The sequence below is a fragment of the Pongo pygmaeus genome, chromosome 8 (assembly GCF_028885625.2).
Source record: "Pongo pygmaeus isolate AG05252 chromosome 8, NHGRI_mPonPyg2-v2.0_pri, whole genome shotgun sequence".
Taxonomy (NCBI): Eukaryota; Metazoa; Chordata; class Mammalia; order Primates; family Hominidae; genus Pongo; species Pongo pygmaeus.
In genome coordinates, this window is record NC_072381.2 from 3533975 (window position 1) to 3556371 (window position 22397).

General features: G+C 40.7%; 1 long non-coding RNA gene across 1 annotated transcript; it reads right to left on the reverse strand.

Annotated features, from left to right (window-relative positions):
* Window positions 1–927: 927 nt before the first annotated feature.
* Window positions 928–17189, reverse strand: LOC129006638 (uncharacterized). The gene is made up of 5 exons (XR_008492039.1): window positions 17105–17189; window positions 16645–16811; window positions 11961–12032; window positions 1628–2654; window positions 928–1303 (listed from the first exon to the last, which is right to left on the reverse strand). It is a non-coding gene; the product is annotated as an uncharacterized LOC129006638 (long non-coding RNA).
* Window positions 17190–22397: the final 5208 nt, after the last annotated feature.

Sequence of the window (22397 nt, forward strand, 5' to 3'; positions counted from 1 at the left end):
GATCTACTTTCTCTCTCTGCGTTTCTTGGAATTCTTCATTTTTACTCCATTCAACCACTTGTAAACCCTTGGTCAAACTGTTAATAGAGACGTAAATTCCATTGTAGGTATCCCTGCGATCGAAGGAAATAAAAATTCTGTCTCTCTGGAATTAGGAAGAGCATGCAGAACGTTGAAAGGGTTTAAGATGGACTAAGGTGTGTGAAAATGCCTCTTTTCAAAAAACCAGAAAAGAAAGCCTGCACTAATTACATGATTGTGCTTTCTTTTTAAAAAGTTTCCAATTTTACTTAGTTAAATGGGAGAGAAACCACAACGGATGAGGTACTCGGGGCCTTTTTATTTTTTTCAGCAGTGGAGCAGCAGAAATCATGGATCACAAGTGTCTCTGTAATCAGGATGCGCGGAGACATTTCTCGGCATTTCTGATGTTTCAACCCTACCCCACCTGCAAGGAGGAGGCTCCAGCCAGCCAGGAGGGCAGGAGGCTGTTGCTGCTGCCACTCCAGAACCTCATAAGGGTTTATTTTCTGCCCACAGTGTATTTGTCCAGGTGGGCACCTTGCATCGTGGGGCACTCTGTTTTTTTTTCTCTCTCTTTCTTTATATATATGCATACACACACACACACACACACACACACAAACACACACACGGTCACTGCAGTTTACAAAGAAAAGAAAAGAAAAAAAAGAAGAAAAGAAAAGAAAAAAAAAGGCAAACCAATTCCCCTCTGTCTGGGACCCAGATCGGAGCCAGCCTGCCATGGCCAGTCTGGAAGAAGGTGGCAGACAGGTGGGGCAGCTTCCCGAGGCCCGGAAAGTGCGTCTCCATGGCAACAGCGGGGCTTTCCCAGGTGACGTCACACATCACACAGGATTCCTGAGATCCACCTGGAGATTGGCAGGTGAAAGATCACTCCCTTTTATCTTGTTCCAACTCTTTATTTGCGCTATAGACAGGCACTGTTTCTTATTTTAGCTCCGAGAGCAGTTTCTTTGGGATACCTAAACTTCTGGGCTGACCCTGTGTATCCTAGATTCTTTGCGAGGGGGAAAAATATATTTTTTAAACAAACGTGTTACCAGGGTGAAGTCTGAGGAGCTGGAAGGGAGGGAGACAGGGGCTTTGCTGTCCTGAAGTGATGCCTTTGCTGTGGCCTGACAGCTCAGACTGGAGCCGGGCCCCAGGGAAGGGACTAAGGAGGTGTCTGTTGCTTTTCCAGCTCTCCTGCTAACCGATCAGCTCTTCTCCCAGGTGGACCTCCTGATCCTCCGGAACCTCCTGGGTCCTATCCCAGCAGCTGCAATTTGCAGAAGAGGAGATTGGTCAGGAGGGAGATGCCGCGGCCTCACTAGCAGCTGCAGGCTCTTTGCCTGTTCGTGGTGTAAATGTTTGAGTCTCCCCCTAATTCGCATGCTGAAATTCTCACCCCCAAGGTGATAGTGTTAGGAGGTGGGGGCTTTAGGATATGATGAACTCATAAAGGTGGACCCCCCATGAATGGGATTCGCGCCCTTTTGAAAGAGATCCTGGAGAGCTCCCTCACTCCTTCCTCACTCCTTCCACCACGTGAGGAGGACACAGCGAGAAGCCGCCATCTATGACCCAGGAAGCAGATACTCACCAGATACCAGATCTGCCAGCACCTTGATCTGGGACTTCTGACCTCTAGCACTGTAAGAAGTGACTGTGTTGTTTGAAAGTCACAGTCTATGGTGACAGAACGCCACAGGGGACTCAGACATGGCCCCCATGCTTGCTACAGGAAGCCTGCGGTGGAGCTCTCTTCCCTCCTTGAAGTCTGGATATGACCGAGAAACTGTGGGTTCAAGTGTAAACAGGCTTGTTCTGTGAAGATGGACCTTTACTCTGGCAGATTTCAGCGTGACTTGCTTGTATTCCCAATTGTGACTTAAGATGGGTGTCGCCAGCCCAGGGTGAGACAACGGGAACTGGCATGGATGAGGCTGGAGGGTACGCACCCTTCTTAAGTGGTAACAGCTGATGTTCATGGAGTGCACATTATGAGCCAAGCATTATTTTATCATTTTTCTTATTAATTCTCTTTATAAGTCTATGAGAAAAGTGTTCTTATTAGCCCCATTTTAAAGATGCAGAGACGGAGACACAGGGAAGTTGCATGATCTGAGTGCCTTATGGCTGGTGCTGGCAGAGCTGAGGGAGGAGCCAGGAGGTCCCCATCCAATGCCTGCACCTACTGCCAAGCTGTTCTCCCTGCCAGATCACCACCTGAGAGCAGAAGCTGAGAGAAACTTGCTCTCTGCCCTGGTGGAAGCTGCAGGCCCTAGGAGGGAGGTTGACTCCTTGCCCCATCAGCTCCATGATTCTGTTTTGTACGGGCCCCACATAGCACGTCCATCTGCCCTGGGCTGCGAGAAGAGGCATCAGAACTTTGCAGTCACTCAGTTCCAATAGCTGACTAAGACTGAATTGTGTTCATGACCAGCACTACTTGAAGCAATATAGAAGATGTACTTTGAGTCAATCAGGGAACTCTGCAGGCAACACTTATGTAGAAAAACAGAAAAGAAATCAAGGCAGAAGAATACAAAGCAACTAAAAGGGCACTCATGCAGAAGTCAATGCCAGGTATTCTCCATCACTGATGAATTTAAGTTGCTGGCACGAGGCTAGAAGAAAAGGAAAAATGAAGCATTTAAATAATTCAATTTTTCACAAAAGTACATGTTAATTCCACATCTTGGCGATTGTGATCAGTGCTGCAATAAACACAGGGTGCAGGTGTCTCTTTGGCACACTGCTTTCCTTTCCTTGGGGTGCATACTCAGAAGGGGGATTGCTGGATCAGAGTTCTACTTTTAGTTTCTTGAGGAACCTTCATACTGTTTTTCACAGTGGCTGTTATAGCTTACATTTCTATCAACAGTGTACAAGAGTTTTCTTTTCTTGGCATCTTTGCCAGCATTGATTTTTTTTGTCCTTTTGATAATAGCTGTTTTAACTTGGGTGAGATGATATCTCATTTTAGTTTTGATTTGTATTTGATGATTAGTGATGTTGAACATTTGAAATATATTTGTATTTGCCATGTGTATGTCTCCTTTTGAGAAATATTTATTTTATCATAGCACTATTCACAACAGCCAAGACATGGAATCAACCTAAGTGTCCATCAACAGATGAATGGATAAAGAAAATGTGGTGCATATACACAGTAGAATATTATTCAGCCATAAAAAAGAAGGGAATCTTGTCATTTGCGGTAGTGAGGATGGAACTGAAGGGCCTATGCTAAGTGAAATAAGCCAGGCTCAGAAAGACAGGTCATGCATGTTCTCACTCATATGTAGACTCTAAAGAAGTTGACCTCATGAAGGCAGAGCATAGATGATGGTAACTGAAGGCTGGGAAGGGTGGAGAGATAAGGAGAGGTTGGTTAATGGGTGCATACAGTTAGATGAAGAAATAGGTTCTAGTGTTTGATGACACAATAGGATGACTATAGTTAGCAATAATTTATTGTATATTTCAAAATAGCTAGAAGAGATTTGAAGTTGATATGGTTTGGCTGTGTCCCTACCCAAATCTCATCTGGAATTATAGCTTCCATAACTTCAATGTGTTGTGGGAGGGACCCAGTGGGAGATAATTGAATCATGCAAGTGGTTTCCCCCATACTGTTCTCGTGGTAGTGAACAAGTCTCGTGAGATCTGATGGCTTTATAAGGGAAAACCCTTTTCACTTGGTTTTCAATTCTGTCTTGTCTGCCACCATGTAAGACATGCCTTTCACCTTCCACCATGATTGTGAGGCCTCCTCAACCATGTGGAACTGTGAGTCCATTAAACCTCTTTCTCTTTATGAATTACCTAGTCTCAGGTATGTCTTTATCAGCAGCATGAAAACAGACTAATACAGAAGTGCTCTCAACACAAAGAAATGACAAATGTTTGCAGTGATGGATATCCTACTTACCCTAGTTTACCATTACACATTGTATGTGTGTATGGAAATATCACAGGTTCCCCATAAATATGTACCATTGTTTTGTATCAGTAAAATGGAAGAAAACATTGAAAAATAATGACAAAAAATGACAAATGTTTGCAGTGATGGATATCCTAATTACTCTATTTGACCATTACACATTGTACGTATGTATCGAAATATCATATGTTCCCCATAAATAGGTACCATTATTATGTATCAAAAAAAAGGAAGAAAACATTGAAAAATACAGGTTAAATTTTGGAATGAAACTTTCTTTTCTGTTGCTTTTACCTCCCCCAATCCCCACCACCAGCTCTGAAGTATTCAGACAAAATTTCCTCTTGAGTATTATTACTAAGGAAGATACTGGGTGATGAGCAGAGGATGACAAACCTCCTCTGATTGCCCGTCCCGGGAAAACTTTCTGTGGCATGTTGAAATGCATCCCTCCATGTAAGTCAAGAGCCCAACACTAATGACAAGTCAGTACAAGCTCCTCCATCTGGGGTCAGACAGATAAAGTCTGAGTTCACAGTTTGTTTCTTTTATGCAGTGAAGAACAGAAGAATGAAATGCATATCATTTGTACAATTCCCCAGCAGTATTATTTCTCAGAATCAGGCCTTGAGATACATTGAAAGAACAAAAACTGTAAAGTTATGGTCTCAGTAATGTATAAGCGTATCAGCTGGCCGTGACTGGCATCCTTGCATGAAATGTATGGATCCTTCCAAGACCCCAATATAAATGGGAACCACCTCTCGCTTTTATGTGGAGGTGGGTGCTAGAATGCTGCAGGCAGCACCACTAAGGCCAAGAGACTCTATCTTGGAAGCTAATCTCCCTTGTTGGCTTTGATGAACCCCAGTTCCAGGAAGGCCTCCAAGATTTCCAGTTTATTGATTGTTCCTTGTGTTAGAGCAGGCACTTAGCGTAAATCCTGCCTGTAGGTCAAACAACTGTGATGTTATCATACTTCGGTTGTCCTGCACATCTCTTCTGAACCACCCTTTCCCTGGTACATGAGTTCCAGGTCTGGAGCTAATGGCGGGGATCCATTCTCTTGTCTAGCCCCCTAAGACACAGACGTGGCTTATGTTTGTAAGACACTGTTAAATGTTTCTTTTTAAGAGACTGGATTTGCCAGCCTCTTTCTTTGGCCTCTGAGCCTCCTTGGACTTCGGGGACAGGTTTGCATAGACTTACCCACTGTGAAACAGAAGGTAGGTGTTGATCACCATAACCCTCATGCAAATAATTGCAAATAATTGGCTCATTTAAGCCCTAAGTTCTACGTTATTGGCCGTAAAAATTGAATGGTGAAGTTTAACCAGTTGGTTAAGAATGTAGTTTTTTATTTCAAGGCAAGTTACCTATACAAGCCTCAAATGCTTCATCAATTAATTAAGAATGGTATTAGTGCCTATATATTTAAAGGTATTGTGAGATCCAAATGAGATCTTATATGTAAAGAAATTACTACTGTGATAAATCAAGTATCATATAGATACGTGATACTGTAGATAAATCATATAGTTTATGATCCATAAATACTGTTACAGGAGTATGGCTGTGATGATTTAATCTGGAACATCTGAAAACTACTCATAGCATTTGCTCATGGAGGCGTTAACATATATCAAAATAATCTCCATCATGATCAACTTTTAAGCAGTGTAGTTTTCCAGTGAACCTTTGATGAAGATAAATAAGTTACCATAGGTACCCCTAATTAAGCAAATGAATTTATTTGCTCCACAGTGTTATTAGATACAGACAACTTCAACACTGGTTTTAGATCATAAACTATTTTCTCCTGGCAACTGCAGACAGAAGAGCTTTATGTCTCTATTCTGAATTGAGGAGGTATGGTTGGCGAGGGGTTGGGGAAGGCTTTAGTATATTCAGAAGTCTTTTTGAATCCAGGCAAAGGTTAAATGTTTCATATACACCATGGAATACTATGCAGTCATAAAGAAAAAAAAAAAACAAGATCATGTCCTTTGCAGCGACATGGGTGGAGCTGGAGGCCATCATCCTAAGCAAACTAACACAGGAACAGAAAACCGAATATCACATGCTCTCAATTATAAGTGGGAGCTGGACATTGAGTACACAGAGACTCAGGGAAGGAAACAACAGACATCAGAGTCCACTTGAGAGTGGAGGTGGGAGGAAGGAGAGTAGAGAAAACTACTGATTGGGTACTGATTACCTGGGTGACGAAATAATCTATATGTCAAACCACTCTGACATGCAATTTACCTATATGACCAATGTGCACATGTACCCTTGAACCTAAAATACAAGTTAAAAAAAAGACACATATTAAAAATCAAGGGGCCAGAAAACAGTTTTCTTTCCATGACCCCAAATCTGTCTGGACAGTGTTCCTGCTGCCCTAACTTTCCCTCTGAATATATGTGTATGTGTATATGTGTGTGTGTGTGTGTGTGTGTAGATATACATATATGTGTGTGTGTGTATAAATATATATGCAAGTTCTTTATAAACTTAAGTCTGTAGCTTGTGTTGAGTTCAGGCAGCTAGTCCAGCTCTGCCAATTCACAGATGTTCCATGGAAGCAGATGATGGCTTAGGATATGGGCAAACTGAGTGTGGCTCTAATGAAGTTGTTTGTTTTATAATTTATACCTCATTTTGTAAGGTAATATATGTTTAATAGAAATTTAAACATTCTGCTCTGTTGAGACACATAAAATTATTTATAATAATTCTTTTGTTCCCCTCCAATGAAGCCATGATTTAAAGTTCAAACCTTGAAGTTGCCCGTACCTAGGTTAAAATCATGATTTGATACATTCCTAGCTTAATATTCTACAGAAGATACTCAACTTTCTGAAGCTTAGTGTTTTTAACCTATAAAATGAGCATAACTGTACCTATCTGTTAGCTTTTGTTGTTCAGGTTGAATAAGATAATCTATATACAAAGCATTTAGCGAGTTTCACCTAGGTTAAACACTCAGAGATTAGGGGTGTTCTTGTTATTATTTGGATTCCTGGTTTGTGGCTACAATTTAGTAGCCCGGGGAATATAGGTTGCAGCTGAACCACGGAGAAGCGGTTGTCTGATGCGCTCGTTCACTGTAAAATACTGCAACACCAAATGACCTTCACCAGTGACACTGAAACGCTACTGAAGCGTTAGAGTAAGCACTCAATAAGTAAGAGCCATTTTATTACTATTATTATCATCACCATTGTTGCTATTCAGTCTAACCTGGAAATGGGTTTTGGGAAGTTTAATTTGTTTTAAAAATTGAAATGAAAGTCAATACAGACATTAATTCTATAGCAAGAGGTTATATTATTTTAAATGGCTAAAAAGAGGTGGATTATTCTGGGAACAGAATTTGCCCGAGAAGCCAGTAATTGGTTGTTACCCAGGGTTATTGTCCAGGCAATACAGACACTTTGAGTAGCTCTGTGCATTCAACATTGTAACAGTGAGTGAGAATATTATCTAGAATGCGTGAGATGCCTGGAAAATGATGGTGCTGGTGGAGAGTAGAGGGAAAGGCCACTCTGTGTGAGAAGCATCAGTGCATTCGAATGAAAGAATCACTCCATGATGTGTAGGCTTACCTTTATACATCTGTGATGACTGACCCACCTACTTACTAAAATGCCTATCTGCAAAATAACGTTTCGGTTGTAAATCTGAAACCATCCAACTTTCGTTCCCAAACTTTTCCCACTGAATCAATAGTTTATAAAATAATCTCTAACAGTATAAGCTTTCTTGGAAACACAATTATCACATTACAGCCAAACATAGTGTATCTATGCTCTTTTCAAAACCAAACATTGTTTCTAGGAATGTAATGCAAACAAACTCTATATAAATAAATTTTAAGTACTTTTTTTAAACTGATTTGTTTCTGAAAACTAGTTTCTGCACCAAAGCTCATGAACAGAGGTGTCTTCAGTGGGATTAAATACTGTCTCAAGGTTGGTTAGCACTTTCAGATGAAGCATCTCATTTGCTGTCATAACAGTGATACCTGCTTGACCTTATAAGAACAGGTATCATTATCTTCATTTTCATTTGGGTAAGTTGAAGTTTAGCAGAGTTGAATGACTCATCTGAGGTTGTTCTCTCTCTCTCTCTCTCTCTCTCTGAGGCTGCCTCTCCACCTCTTTGACAATCCTCTCTCCAAACCCGTTTTTGTATATAAAGAGGACTAATCTTTCTGGTCTATCCTAATGTCCACTTTTGTACCCAGGAAGAGATTATTTCTTTGAACATTTCCATCACAGAACAAATAATTATATAAGGCTTTATTGTGAATTCTATGCCTCATAAAATAATGTTGCCCAAACTCAGAATTTTCAAGAACGTAACTCATGTCCCAGAGCACAGATGATAACAAAATACGTGAATGTTTTTGTCTCGGTTCCTGTTAACACTGAAAACTTGGTCACATCGTATTTTCAAGGAGTCAAGGGCAGATTCCACGTGCTGTCTTCTGTATTGCAATCACCGAAGGTGTTTGGTGGGGAGCCCATGGCTCTGTGTCTTCCTAAGTTCTTGTGCTTTTTCCTGTCTGCTGTTCTATTAACCTTACTTAAGTAACAGCGTTGACTGTGAGCTACCTCCTTTCTTGTTAGAAGTGCGTGAACGTCGGGCAAGCCTCACACTGCCTGACTGGGGAATGCTTGCCCTCACTCGGCTTTTACGGGATGATTTCCATCACAGTGTTACATCACAGTGTATTCTAAGAAGCATTTAGCTTCGGGATGTGTCAGAGTGTTTTCCAGTAAAAGCATGTTTCAGGCCGTGAGAAAGAGGCTGTGGATGAACCACACTTGGGATTCCAACTCCTGCGGTGCTCCCAGGTGGAGGAAGTGGCGAAGGGGGCACTGAATGTAGCCTTGGGACATTCCAAACGGGCGATCACCACAGAGAAAGTCATTTTTTACTCTCTTTAGAAGCAGCTGTGTTTCCTCAAGAAAGTGACTTTGGCTACTCCATGGGGGAAAGTGAGCTGTCTCAAAATTAGCCTTATATGCTGTGCGGTATTAAAGGAAAATTATACTTGGCTCACCAGTGAGTCATCGTACTGGTTTCGCTTTATTTTTATTTCTTTTCTACTTTAGGAACTGAAGCTTGAGGGCAACTGTAGGGGGAAGGTGGGGAGGATGGGAAAGATGCAGAGAGAACCTGCACCATGGTGGTCGCAAGACAAAGGAGAGCAGAGACTTCCAGGCGGCATAAGCCTGAGACCCCAGGCAGGGCATCAGCTTTCTGAGCCTCAGGGGCCTTCCCTTTGAGGACACTAGCAAAGGCGTGCTGGTCCTCCGCACTAAGCTCACATCCAGTGGACGCTGTTCACTGCCATCAGGGTGTGTGCATTCAGCATGGCTGGCAGGAGAATGACTCCTTAATACTCTGCCGATTACTCTACTTATTTATTTGTATTATTTATTTATTTTTTGAGATGGAGTCTTGCTCTGTCACCCAGGCTGGAGTGCAGTAGCACGATCTCAGCTCACTGCAACCTCCATTACCCCAGTTCAAGCAATTATCCTGCCTCCACCTCCTAAAGGAGCTGGGACTATAGGTGCGTGCCACCACACCAGGCTAATTTTTGTATTTTTAGTAGAGAAGGGATTTCACCATGTTGGCCAGGCTGATCTCAACCTCCTGACCTCAGGTGATCCTCCCACCTTGGCCTCCTAAAATGCTGGGATTACAGCCGTGAGCCACAGTGCCTGGCCCAATTACTCTAGAGTAAAATAACAGTATAGATGTGACTCACTTACAAATCCACATACATACATCTGTTTAGACTCAAAACATGTGGGACCACATTTACTCTCTGTTATTTTGGGAAGTCAGCAGGGAATTTGCCTAAGAAAAATTTCACACCCTCAGGCCAGAAAGGCAACTGCACTCAACCCAGAGTCCTGTAAATTAATTTGAAGTCTTTGGGGAATAATACTGAAAACAAAACCCAAAAGTTCCCCCTTTTCCCTTTTGGAAAATCAAGGAGAAATGAGAAGAAAGAAAAATTGTAAAGACCAAGCATTAGAAATAAAATCCCTTGACTTGGACCCAAGATTAGAAAAGAAGTTACCCTCCCTTCATCTCTCTGCACATGTGTAGGGTGTAGAAGCAATAATCTTATTGTTACAAAATACAGACAGTAAAACTTGAATTAAAAGGAGTGTTTGGGCAAATCATTATCCTGGACAGCTGAGGCTTTCCAATTTGAAGACAAAGTTAATACCCTCTAAGCACCATCATTTAAAATCAACAAATTTTTAATGATAAATTTTACATAATAAATGCTTCTTCTACATATTTTTACTGTCAGTTTTGTTTTGTTTTTCCGATTATAAAAGCCACGTGGTTAACACCAAGCGGGTTCATTTAGTAATGTCTAATAAAGAAAACAAAAAAATTACTCTTCATCCCATAACTCAGAAATAACCACTCTTCATGTTGTATCTCACCTTTGGGAAGAGCATTCTGAACTCCATTCCCATACCCTGGGGGGAGTTGGAGGTGTGATTCACAGCTCCTTGGAGCTCTCAGCCCTGTGGGGCATGCAGATGACAAAGCAGGATAAATGCTATGAAGACCTGTCCTGAGTGTTAGGAAGAAGACATCCTCCCATTCAGATGGAAGGTAAAGGGCAGAAGAGAGAGGCATTTCCAGAGAGAACAGCCTGGAGGGTTTCAGGTAAAACAGCACCTGAGGACAGCCTCAGAAGTGGGGAGAGAGAAAGGAGGTTTCCAGGCAGAGTAAGCATCGAAGTCCCAACTCAGCCCCGTGTCCAGCGCTTACTGGGTGAACTGGGGAGAGGCAAGGCTGGAGCTTCCAGGTGTGGGTGGCTACAGGTCAGATCTTAGAAGTTTTTGCAGATCTGGGCAAGAAATTCACTTTTTTCTTCTTTTTTCTGCAGGAATAATGTGAAGCCAGTAAATGTTAAATAGATAACTAAAATGAACCCAGGTGTGGGTTAAGGACCTGAGTAGATGATTATCTGATTGAGATAGAGGAATCCAGGAAAGGAAGGAGAGGGAGATGCGTAGAGGCTCAAAGGTTTGGTTCCTCCCTGTGGAACATCTAAGATTGTAAGACACTTGGTTAGCAGCACTGTGCTGGGGTGTTGAGGGTCTCAAGCTCAGAGAAGAGGGTTGGAACAGAGATACTTGCTTGTGAGATATTAGCGTGACTGGATCCTCGATTTAGTCATCTCTGCCAAGCTCCTTTTACCAGGTAAAAGAACATTTTTGCAGGTTCTTTGGGTTAAGAAGCAGAGAGTATCATGACCGATGTTTTGCAAATCAATTTGAAATGTTAGATGGCATGAGCAGATTCCTTGAAAAATACCACTTTCCAGAACTAAAACAAGAAGTACAAAATCTTTATAACTCCATTTTTATGGATAGAATTGAACTTGTAATTTGAAACATTCTCAATAAGAAAAGTCAAGTCCAGAGGACTGAATCATTCAATCACTAAAAACACTGCAGGGAGAGCTGACACTAACTGTCCATGAGCTCAACCAGAAAATGGCAAAGGCAGGAACGCTTCAGACTCTCTGCATGAGGCCAGTGCAATCTTAATAACAAAACTTCACAAAGACATTGTAAGATAGGAAAATTATAGGCAGATTATTCTCATCAGCAGAGGTACAAAACTCCTAGACAAAATATTAACAAACCAAATCTGTGGCATATAAAAAGAATTATACATTACAACCAAGTTGGGTTTATTCTATAAATGTATGCTAAGATTTAAAATTCAAACAATGTGATTTATTATATTACCATTAAAACTCACAGGAGCATCTCGGTAGACACAAAATGAGCACTTGATATTTTCAACACCCATTCAAAATAAAATTGGTAGCAAACTACAGAGAGAGGTTTCATTTATCTAATAAAGGGTATCTCGAGAAAACCCTACAGAGGTTATCATACTTGATAATAAAACTTCGAAAGCTTACTTTGTTTGTTGTTGGAAAGACCACAGCGTCTACTACAACTTCTACACGATAGTACACGGGATGTTCTCTTCACTGCAATAAGGCAAACAAAGGAAAAGTCATGAAAATTGGAAAGACAAAGTAAAAGTGTCATTTTGCATTGTCAGCATGATTGTGTAGATAGAAAATGTATTCAGATATACAGATCAACTATTAGAATAAGTCAGTGAGTTTAACAGCATTACCGATGAAAGGCTAATGTGAGAAATCAAGTGTGTTTCCATATACTTTAATGAACTGTTTAAAAATTTTATTTAAAGTGAAAACTTTTACAGTAGCAGATAAAATAAAATTTCTAGGAATAAAAGTAATGTGTGCAAGAGTCTTTTACACAGAAAACTGTAAACATTACTGAGAGATATTCAAGAAGTCTTAAGAAAATAAACAGCATACATTATTGAAGGATTCTAAGAATCAATATTGTAATTAAGTTTATTTTCCTAAATTGATTTAAAAATTCAGTGTAACTCCTATCATAATCTCAGCTCTTCTGTTTTACAAATTGAAAAGCTGATCCTAAAATGTGTATGAAAGCAAAAAGGATCAAAAATAATGAAGACAAATTGAGAATATAAAACAAGGTTAGAGGTCTTTTACTCTCAGATCTCAAACCTTGTTAAAGCTGCAGCAGTGAAAATGTCATAGTGCTGATTGGTGTGAGAATAGACAAATAGGTCAGTGTCATAGAATAGAGTGCAGAAGAAAACCCACGCTTACTATTCACATGATTCGTGGGGAAAGAAGAGGAAAAAAAAAACTCTTTGCTATGCATTGAGGGAAAGCAATCTTTCTTATGAGTGTGGATTGTTTCCATTGTATATCCATATTTTTAAAAAGCCTTTGATCCCTACCTCACACAATAAACAAAAATCATTCCAGGTGTTTTGGATTGAAATGGGAAAAATCAACAAAAATCTTTTCAAAAGCAGTCATGAAAAAATACCGAGAAGACCTTGAAGAAATCAAATGTTTCTAAAACAGTAAACATATACACAGAGGACTTACCACAGAAGAAAAAAAGACTGAAAACTAGTGCTTTAAACTAGAACTCTGTGTTACAGAATATACCATTAAGAGAATCAAAAGGCAAACCACAGTACAGAAGATAATTACGGTATATATATTCAACAAAGGTTCACACATAGAATATATATATGAAGAACTACTACAAACTAATAGGAAAAGAACATTCAATTGAAGGCAAAATGGGCTGAAAACTTCACTACACACACATCCTCCAAATAAGTGCTCTAAATGGTGGGCACCAAGGATCATCTGAGTACAAATTAAAATGACAGTGAATGAATGAAAATGAGACAGCACACCTGCCAAAATGGCACAAAAAAAGCAAAAAAAAAAAAAAGAAAAAATCTGACGATTCAAAGTGTCGACAAAGATGAACTCTCATTAACTCTGGCCAGAGCCTCATCTACCTGGGAAGGGTACTTTGTGGAACTATTTGCAGTATCTACTAAAAGGAATTTAGGTTTACCCAGTGAACAAACATTCCTCTTCTCTGAATGTACCCATGAGAAAAGAGTGCCTAGTACCAAGAGAAAAGATACTGGTGAGAATGTTTAGAGTAGCTTTTTCCATAAATAGCCCCAAGCTGGAAACAGCTCAAATGTCCATGAATAGTATTACGCTATATCGTGTTTATAGTCATACCACGGAACGTAGACAGCAATGAAAAATAACTACAGATGCACACCCATAAGACAGATTGCTGAGTCAGTATACTCTCTTTGATACGTATAATTCTATTTATATAAACAAAAAAACAGTAAAATAAGTTTATAATGACAGACATCAGAATAGTGGCTACCTATAGTGTTTTGTTTTGTTCTGTTTCGTTTTGTTTTGAGACAGGGTCTCACTCTGTTGCCCAGGCTGGAGTGAAGTGGCATGATCTTGGCTCACTGTAGCCTCTCTGGCTCAAGTGATTCTCCTACCTCAGGCTCCCCACTAGCTGGGACTATAGGCGCATACCACCACATCCTGATAATTTTTGTATTTATTTATTATTCTTTTTTTTTTTTGGTAGAGATTTTTTGCCATGTTGGCCAGGCTGGTCTTGAACTCCTGAGTTCAAGCAATCCTCCTACCTCGGCCTCCCAAAGTGCTAGGGTTACAGGCATGAGCCACTGTGGCTTGCCTGGTTACCTTTTGAAGGGCTATGATTGCAAGGGTATGAAAGAGGGTTCTGGAATGGTAATAATGTTCTATTACTTGATCTGAATGATACTTATATTTATGTGCTAATTTTTCTGTAAATTAATCATATACTTATGACTTATTCATAATAAAGTCAAAGTATTTTAAGGTCAAATTAATAAAGGGAATGTCCTAAATGAAGACATTCTATCTGTGAACAATTATATAGTTATATGAGAGAACTTGCTGGGCGTAATAGCTGTAACTTTAATCATTATTAAATATTATTAAATAATAAGTCATTGTTAAATCTATTAAATAGATTTCTCAAATTGTCCCTAATTTTTCACGAAGGTGGTCTGTATCCATTAGCCAGGTGCCTGAGTTTAGCTAATTTTGGTTTTGGGCAGGAGTTGGGAAAGTCAGACTGCTATCTGACTGATTGTTCACGGACTTTAAAATTAGTCTTACACATACCCCAAGATTTAAAAAAAAAAATGACAACAGAAACTGAAATTTCCTGGAAACAGCTGTCATTTGGGATTCAGAAGACAAAAGACACGATTCAAAACCCTGCCCCTTGCTCTTGACGGGCGATCCCTGCCCAGCCCTGAAAAGTCTCCCTGTTGTTCTGGCCCCTGTCCCAAGGCTGTGGCAATAACATGCACTCAAAGATGTGTTTGCTGGAAGAAGACATGTGAAGCGTGAATGGAATTTTGCCTTGGCGATAACGTTGAATGTGCTGTTCTGCAATCCTGTACCAATAGGGCACCAGGCCCGCTCTGAAGTCCGCTAATGGCAATCCCCCTTTGTTCCCTCAGGACACACAAAGCCACTGTTCCCATAGCAACCCTGCCAAGTGATGTCAGAAACCAGGGTTCGGCCTTGAAGGCTACAACACAAGTGTGGTGTTGACGAGCTAGCAATGACGACAGCCCCGAAGACAGCGCCGTGCCTCCAGCAACAGAAATCAGCAGTGCACGTGTGTGCACACACTGTGTCTTGTTTTATGCTTAAAAATTGTGAATAATCCATTTTTAAGTGTGTATATTCTCTAGAAGCCTGTGTTTCTCCTGATGTGTGTTTTATGCTTAAAAATTGTAAATAATCCATTTTTAAGTATGTATATTCTTTAGAAGCCTGTGTTTCTCCTGATGTGTCATATCACTTGGAAAATCAGATTTCCTTTTGCTTTCATGAAGACCTGTTTTCTGAAATTGAAGATGAAATGATTCATTTGCCCAAACCCTTAAAATGTCCTGACTTTATTCCTTAGGGAGATTCATCACGTTCAGAGGAGAAGAGAGTGAAGGATTGTTTAATAAAGACCAATCACGTAAATTTTATGATATACATCATTGTTTTAATATACATAGTTGTTTGACTTGGAGAATTCACAGTAAAGAAGACAATTATAGAAATATATTATGGATTTTTGGCTGGGCACGGTGACTCATGCCTGTAATTGAAGCACTCTGGGAGACCAAGGCGGGTGGATCACCTGAGGTCGGGAGTTCGAGACCAGACTGGCCAACATGGTGAAACCCTGTGTCTACTAAAAATACAAAAATTAGCCAGGCATGATGGTGGGCACCTGTAATCCCAGCTACATGGGAGGCTGAAGCAGGAGAATTGCTTGAACCTGGGAGGTGGAGGTTGCAGTGAGCCGAGATCACGCCACACACACCAGCCTGGGCAACAAGAGCGAAACTCTCAAAAAAAAAAGAAAAGAAAAGAAATATATTATGGATTTTTAAAAGAGAAAATATTTTATAAAAATTCTAACTTCACTGTCAAATAGCAATCGGCCTCTTTCCTTCAGTTTCCAGGGAAATCAATAGCAGCTCAAATTTAGAAGTTCTGCTTTGAGCCTTTTCAAATCATGCTGTGATTGAGCATTTTACGTGTGACACCATTAGCCAGAGGAACAATCCTGGTTCTGTTGTGTTTTTTATTTTCTTTTTTCAATAGATTTTAGAGAGAAAATGAGATATTGATTGAAGGGTAATCCTTAACATAGAAGGGATTGGAATAACTGTTAAATTTTGCAGATTCTTCAGTTAAACTACTGTGAAAGTCTTGACATTAGCCTACAAAAAAGCCTTTTATTACAAACTCCATACTTGCTAAAGTGCTGTCTGTTGATACTGCAGTTTTGTTTTTGTAATATATTTATTATTCAGAACAAATGAAATTCTCCAATGTATTTTGCTTGTTAATGTCATTTACCCAAGATCTATGAAATGACTAAATTTATACATATATATACACACACATATTAACATTTATGCATCTGTATATTTTATGTATCTGCACCAGTGATATAACAATAATTTTTATTCCTATGTTACATAAAAACTTAGTAATAAGTCTCACTCAACTTCACAACCCATGAAATAATTTCTGTTTCAACCTATATGAGCCAAGGGGAAATTGTTTAAATATTTATATTTCATATTTTAAAATGTCTCTATCATCTGCTCACTCTTACCAAAAAAGTGACACAGGCTCACTGCTGAGATAAGGTAAATGTGTAGCAGTCACAGGAATAGCAATGCTCACTGGGTGCTGGTACAGTTTCAGGTATTGGGCCAGGGGTTGTCCAATCATCACCTGCTTTAATCTTCACAACAACTCTAACATCGAGTGCTGTTGTTCCTAATTTATTGGGGCAAAAAGACAGGTTAAGTCACTGGCTGAAATGGGCTGACCTCAGTGTCAAACCCAGGTTTTGCTGGTCACAGAAACAAAGCTTTTAAAAATCTCTCCAAATACTACCTCTAGGATTCATGGAGGCCAGACACCCTAAAGACCAGCAGGAGCCTCTGACACTCCATCCACACCCCCACTACAGGGAACTGGTGATTACACGATGAATAAACGCATCTTACAAGAATGGGGGCCACCACTTAGGGCCAAGCTGTTTGTGACTAGAAAGCAAACAAAAGAACCTGCTCAAGGTGAAATTTGATCGTTGCCCATTGACTCTCAGGTGACATGGCCTCCAAGTATAACAGTGAATCCCCGCTGAGGGCCAAAAATTGCCTTGAAAAATATGATTGTGACCTCTGTTTCTCTGTTGCCATGGAGCTATGCCTCTTGTCTGTTGATGGAAGGTCAATCGTTGTATTTACACCCAGTGAACAGTGAACATATATAATGCCTATGCTCTATTATTATTTCTTTGCAGGAGGTTTATTACAGGGTTTGGTATGCAATCTAAATTAGATGTCTCGAGAAAAATAATGCTTTTAAGTTTAGGCAATTTTAGAGAATTCTTTGAGTGAGATTCCCTCTTTAAAATTCCATGGAATTTTCTGATTGCCTTTGAAGTTTTTTCTGTCTGAAACTAGTCTATTTATTTCCTTTTTGAAGGAGATTTTTTCTTTTCAATCATCTACTATAAAATAACTTTCTTTTATGTTTATGAGACATTAGATACAATTATTTTCTAAGTCCATCTCTGTATACAATCTTGTAATTTTTAGCCTTTCAAATGTCATTATCATAAACACGAATCAGCACTGGTGCTGCTCCTGGTTGGCTTTGAAGCGGCATTTAAAATCCCCGTGGCTCTCAAGCCCTCATCGACCTGGGTCACCTGGGTGAGTAAATTTGGCCAGCAAGTTACTGTGGGTTCCACGTTATCGTTTTCCAAATTCCTGCTACTGCTGATACGTGCAAGCTGCCCACTTTGAAAATGGAATGTGCCATTTCATCCTACTCAAAAGTGGGTGGAGAGAAAGAAGTGTTTCACTGAGGGTGTTTGTGCGAGTGGACTGTGGATGGTGGAGGAATCGTGCTTTGCACGGTGGCAGCCGGTTGTTGGCCATCCTCTCAATGAGCGCTTTAAAGCTGAGTCCATTAGATTATATTTTAGGCTCAGGGGTCTTATAGGTCATTTCACTCTACACTCCTCTTTGAATCCTAGAAAGATTAAGTATGATAGGCAATTTATTTAGTGCTCTCGCCGCCAGTGTTTTGATGGGTCAGTAAAAAGCACATGTCGCTGAAGGTGCAGTAACCTCTGATGGGCTGTGTTCTGCTCAGTGGAGCAACAATATATCTTATTTTTTCCAACCCTTGGCAGATACCTGTTAAATAAGCTTTGTTGATTTCTTCCCACATTCTCCCTGTGGGATCTGGGTTCAGTCATTTGCTAACCGTGTTATTTTGAGCAAGTCACTTCACCTCTCTTAAGTCTAATAAAATACAAATAATGGTGACACCCTTGTAGATGGCTGTAAGGATGCAATGAGCACAGGTCCGTGAAGCACTAGGCACAAAACACAAATTAACTCCCAAATATTTTCAGAACACAACATATTCAGTCATAGCATGTGTAGAGAACATGTGTCACTCTGCAGTTGGCTTGGGATGGAGAGCCTGCAGCTTGGACTTGGCTGTGCTGAGAGCTGAAGGAACCACATGGCTGAGTGGTCGTGGGAGCCCCATCTCCTGCCCAGTGCACTGAAGCTGGGATACTGAGGCTTAAGCTACTGGCTTGTGCTGGGAGGTGAGAAGGCTCTGACCCAGGGTGAATTCCAGAGAATGCACCGTCTATGTGTAAGCACTGGATACGCAATGCATAGGAATTATCAAGATATGTTTATGTGTGTGCATATATTTTTAGAAGTTTTAAAAAATATGAAAATATCGTCTGGGCACGGTGGCTCATGCCTGTAATCCCAGCACTTTGGGAGGCCGAGGCGGGTGGATCACCTGAGGTCAGGAGTTCGAGACCAGCTTGACCAACATGGAGAAACCCCTTATCTGCTAAAAAAAAAAAAATACAAAATTAGCCGGGCTTGGTGGTGCATGCCTGTGATCCCAGCTACTCGGGAGGCTGAGGCAGGAGAATCGCTTGAACCCGGGAGGCGGAAGTTGCAGTGAGCCGAGATCGCGCCATTGCACTCCAACCTGGGCAAAAGAGCAAAACTCCGTCTCAAAAAGAAAAGAAAAGAAAATATCAATGTATTAAATTTGGATGACTGTACCATTGGAAAAATCCTGTAGTCCAAAAAGTTATTAGAATCTATGATTTTTTCTACTTACGTAAAGAAAGAGCGCACAGGGCCGAGTGAGGACTGAATTCTAGTTCTCACCTTGCCATGATGCAACTTAGATGCATCTTTTTAATCTTTCTAAGCCTCAGTTGTCTCATCTGTGAAATTAATAGATTAGGCCACATAAACTTTAAAATTCCCTCTACTGATATTTTATGGTCCCAAAAAAATTCTTGGCATGCTTGTGAGAGCTGAGAATGTCGACTATGATTTGTAAGATTATTTTAATACCCCCATGCTTTAACTGTTTGAGTTTACCTTGTTGTGGATGTGATGGAGTCTAGCTTGTGCTGTGACTTTTCTCCACACATACCCAGAGGCTGGCTAAAAGCCAGCAGGGGTACATTCTAGCATAGGTGTAAAGACTTACAAAGAGGTGAAGTAGATTATTCCATACAGTAGTATCACTGGACGCCCCGTGGCTCATGCCTGTAATCCCAGCACTTTGGGAGGCTGAGGCAGTCAGATCACCTGAGGTCAGGAGTTTGAGACCAGCCTGGCCAACATAGTGAAATCTCATCTCTACTAAAAATACAAAAATTAGCCGGGCGTAGTGGCATATGCCTGTAATCCCAGATACTCAGGAGGCTGAGGCACGAGAATCGCTTGAACCTGGGAGGCGGAAGTTGCAGTGAACCGAGATCGGACCACTGCACTCCAGCCTGGGGGGCACAGCAAGACTCTGTCTTAATAAACAGACAAACAAACAAACAAACAAACAGTAGCATAGACAAAACTCAAATTCTTCTTGCATTTATAGCCTCCTTAAGTACGAAAATCCTTTGCAATTTTTCAGATTCTCTGGACACAAACAAAATTTATTTTCTTTTAGCTACCATAAATGGATTAAATTATAAACTGAATTTCCAGGGCTGGGCAAGGTGGCTCATGCCTATAATCCCAGCACTTTGGGAGGCTGAGGTGGGTGGATTGCTTGAGGTCAGGAGTTTAAGACCAGCCTGATCAACATGGTGAAATCCCATCTCTACTAAAAATACAAAAATTATCCGGGTGTGGTGGCGTGTGCCTGTAATCCCAGTTACCCGGGAGGCTGAGGCAGGAGAATCACTTGAACCCAGGAGGTGGGGGTTGCAGTGAGCAGAGATTGCACCACTGCATTCCAGCCTGGGCAACAGAGCAAGACTCCATCTGAAAAAAAAAATAATTTCCAGTTTGGCTTTAATGAATAGACTTCTGTTTCTGTATCTCTTTCCCCGGATATGAATGGAGATATAATATTCTTATATAATATATGTGGGGTCTAACTTTCAAAATCACCTAAAGTACACAATATAATTTGTATGAATAAACCATTCATTTAAAACAGGTAGGCACTTAATTTTCTGTTTGATAAGGATTTTCCTTGAAGTCTGGAAATGCACTTTTTTGCTTTAAGGATAGTGTCAAGTCTCCAGAAGGGTAATTTTAAAATCAAGGGTTCTCTGTACATGCTTGTCTGTCTTTACTTTGCAGAAGACTTCACCTTACTGGCCTTCAGGTCTTGACAGATGGAACTTGATCTAAGAGCAGAAACCGTTTCTTAGGTTTTCTAGCCTCTGAGAGCATTGGAGAATCCTCTGCACTCTACCCCTGGGGTCTGCCCTGATTAGGGCTCAGGTAATACTGATTTGACCAGTGAGAAAGGAGGAGGTGGAAAGATTTCCACAAGGCAGGTGTAATATTGCTTTCTATATGCACTATGCTTTGGTTTTGATTCATCGTTTCTTAGGAAAAACCCTAAAATATTTGTGCGTGTCTTTGGAGAGTGACATAAAGACCTTCCCCTCAAAGAGCTTAGGGGCTGTAATGGAGAGCTGGCAGCTGAAAGGCATCCTGCCTTTTTGGGTCCTACAAGGTGTATAATTTCATGCTCTGCAGAGCAGTGAGGTGGAGTTAGACTGAGAAAGGTGTTTTCACAGTTTTCAGGAGCAGCCTTCCTGAGAATAAAAAGTTAAAACTTAGAGGCTTCAGACAACATTTTTGATCTAACAATTCTTGGAGTAAGGCAACTGGGCGCAGTGTGGCCAGGGCTTCAGACCCTCTGTCCCTCACAGAGCTGTGGTCATCACAAGGTCCTCCCAGGAGGACCCACGCTGAGCTTGTTGTCAAGACTCACCCTCGTGGGCTACTGGGAGCTTCGGCTGTTGGCCACCTTGAACCCTTGCCTCATAGGCCTCTCCACAGAGCATCCCACCAGGTGGCAGCTGGCACCATCAGAACTAGCAAGAGAAGTCAACTGACATCCTTCTCTTCTTCTGTGAGATTACAAAGTGTATGTTTCCTGGTCCCTGATGGATTTAGAATTTTCTCTACTGTCCTACTGTGTACATCCTTCATGATCATGCCTTTTCTTCCCCCTCTTTTCTTGCCCTTTGTTATTTTGATACAGTTTCCTTTATTCCATAGTCTTGTCTTTTTCTCCACTGACTTGGTATCTCTCATCTTTTAGTGGCTATCTTTAAATGTTTAGTGGTTATTTTTCTATAACAATATTTTTTTTTTCTAACAGAGTGCAAACTTGGTCTCTTTTTTTCTTGTCTGGAACAGCACAAGGACTTTAGCACACTTTAATTATCTGAAAGTCTTCATTGCCCAACTTTCCTTTTATTATTGTCTACATAAATATCAGAAAAGCAGAGTGCAGTATTGTGGTCAGTAGAAGAAAGGCCCGTTGAACACTTCTATACGGCTGGTGGGAATGTAAACTAATACAGCTGCTATGGAAAACAGTGTGGAAATTCCTTAAAGAATTAAAAGTAGAACTACCATTTGATCCAGCAATCCCACTACTGGGTATCTACCCAGAGGAAAAAAAGTCATTCTAAAAAAAAGAAACTTGCACACGCATGTTTATAGCAGCACAACTTGCAATTGCAAAAATATGGAACCAGTCCACCTGCCCATCCTTTAATGGGTAGATAAAGAAAATGTGATACACACACACTCTCACACTCTCTCTCTCTCTCACACACACACACACCATGGAATACTACTCAGCCATAAAAACGAATGAAATAATGGTATTCGGAGCAACCTGGATGGAATTGAGACCATTATTCTAAGTGAAGTAACTCAGGAATGGGAAACCAAACATTGTATAGTCTCATAAGTGGGAGCTAAGCTATGAGAATGCAAAGGCGTAAGAATGATACAACGGACTTTGAGGACTCGGGGGGAA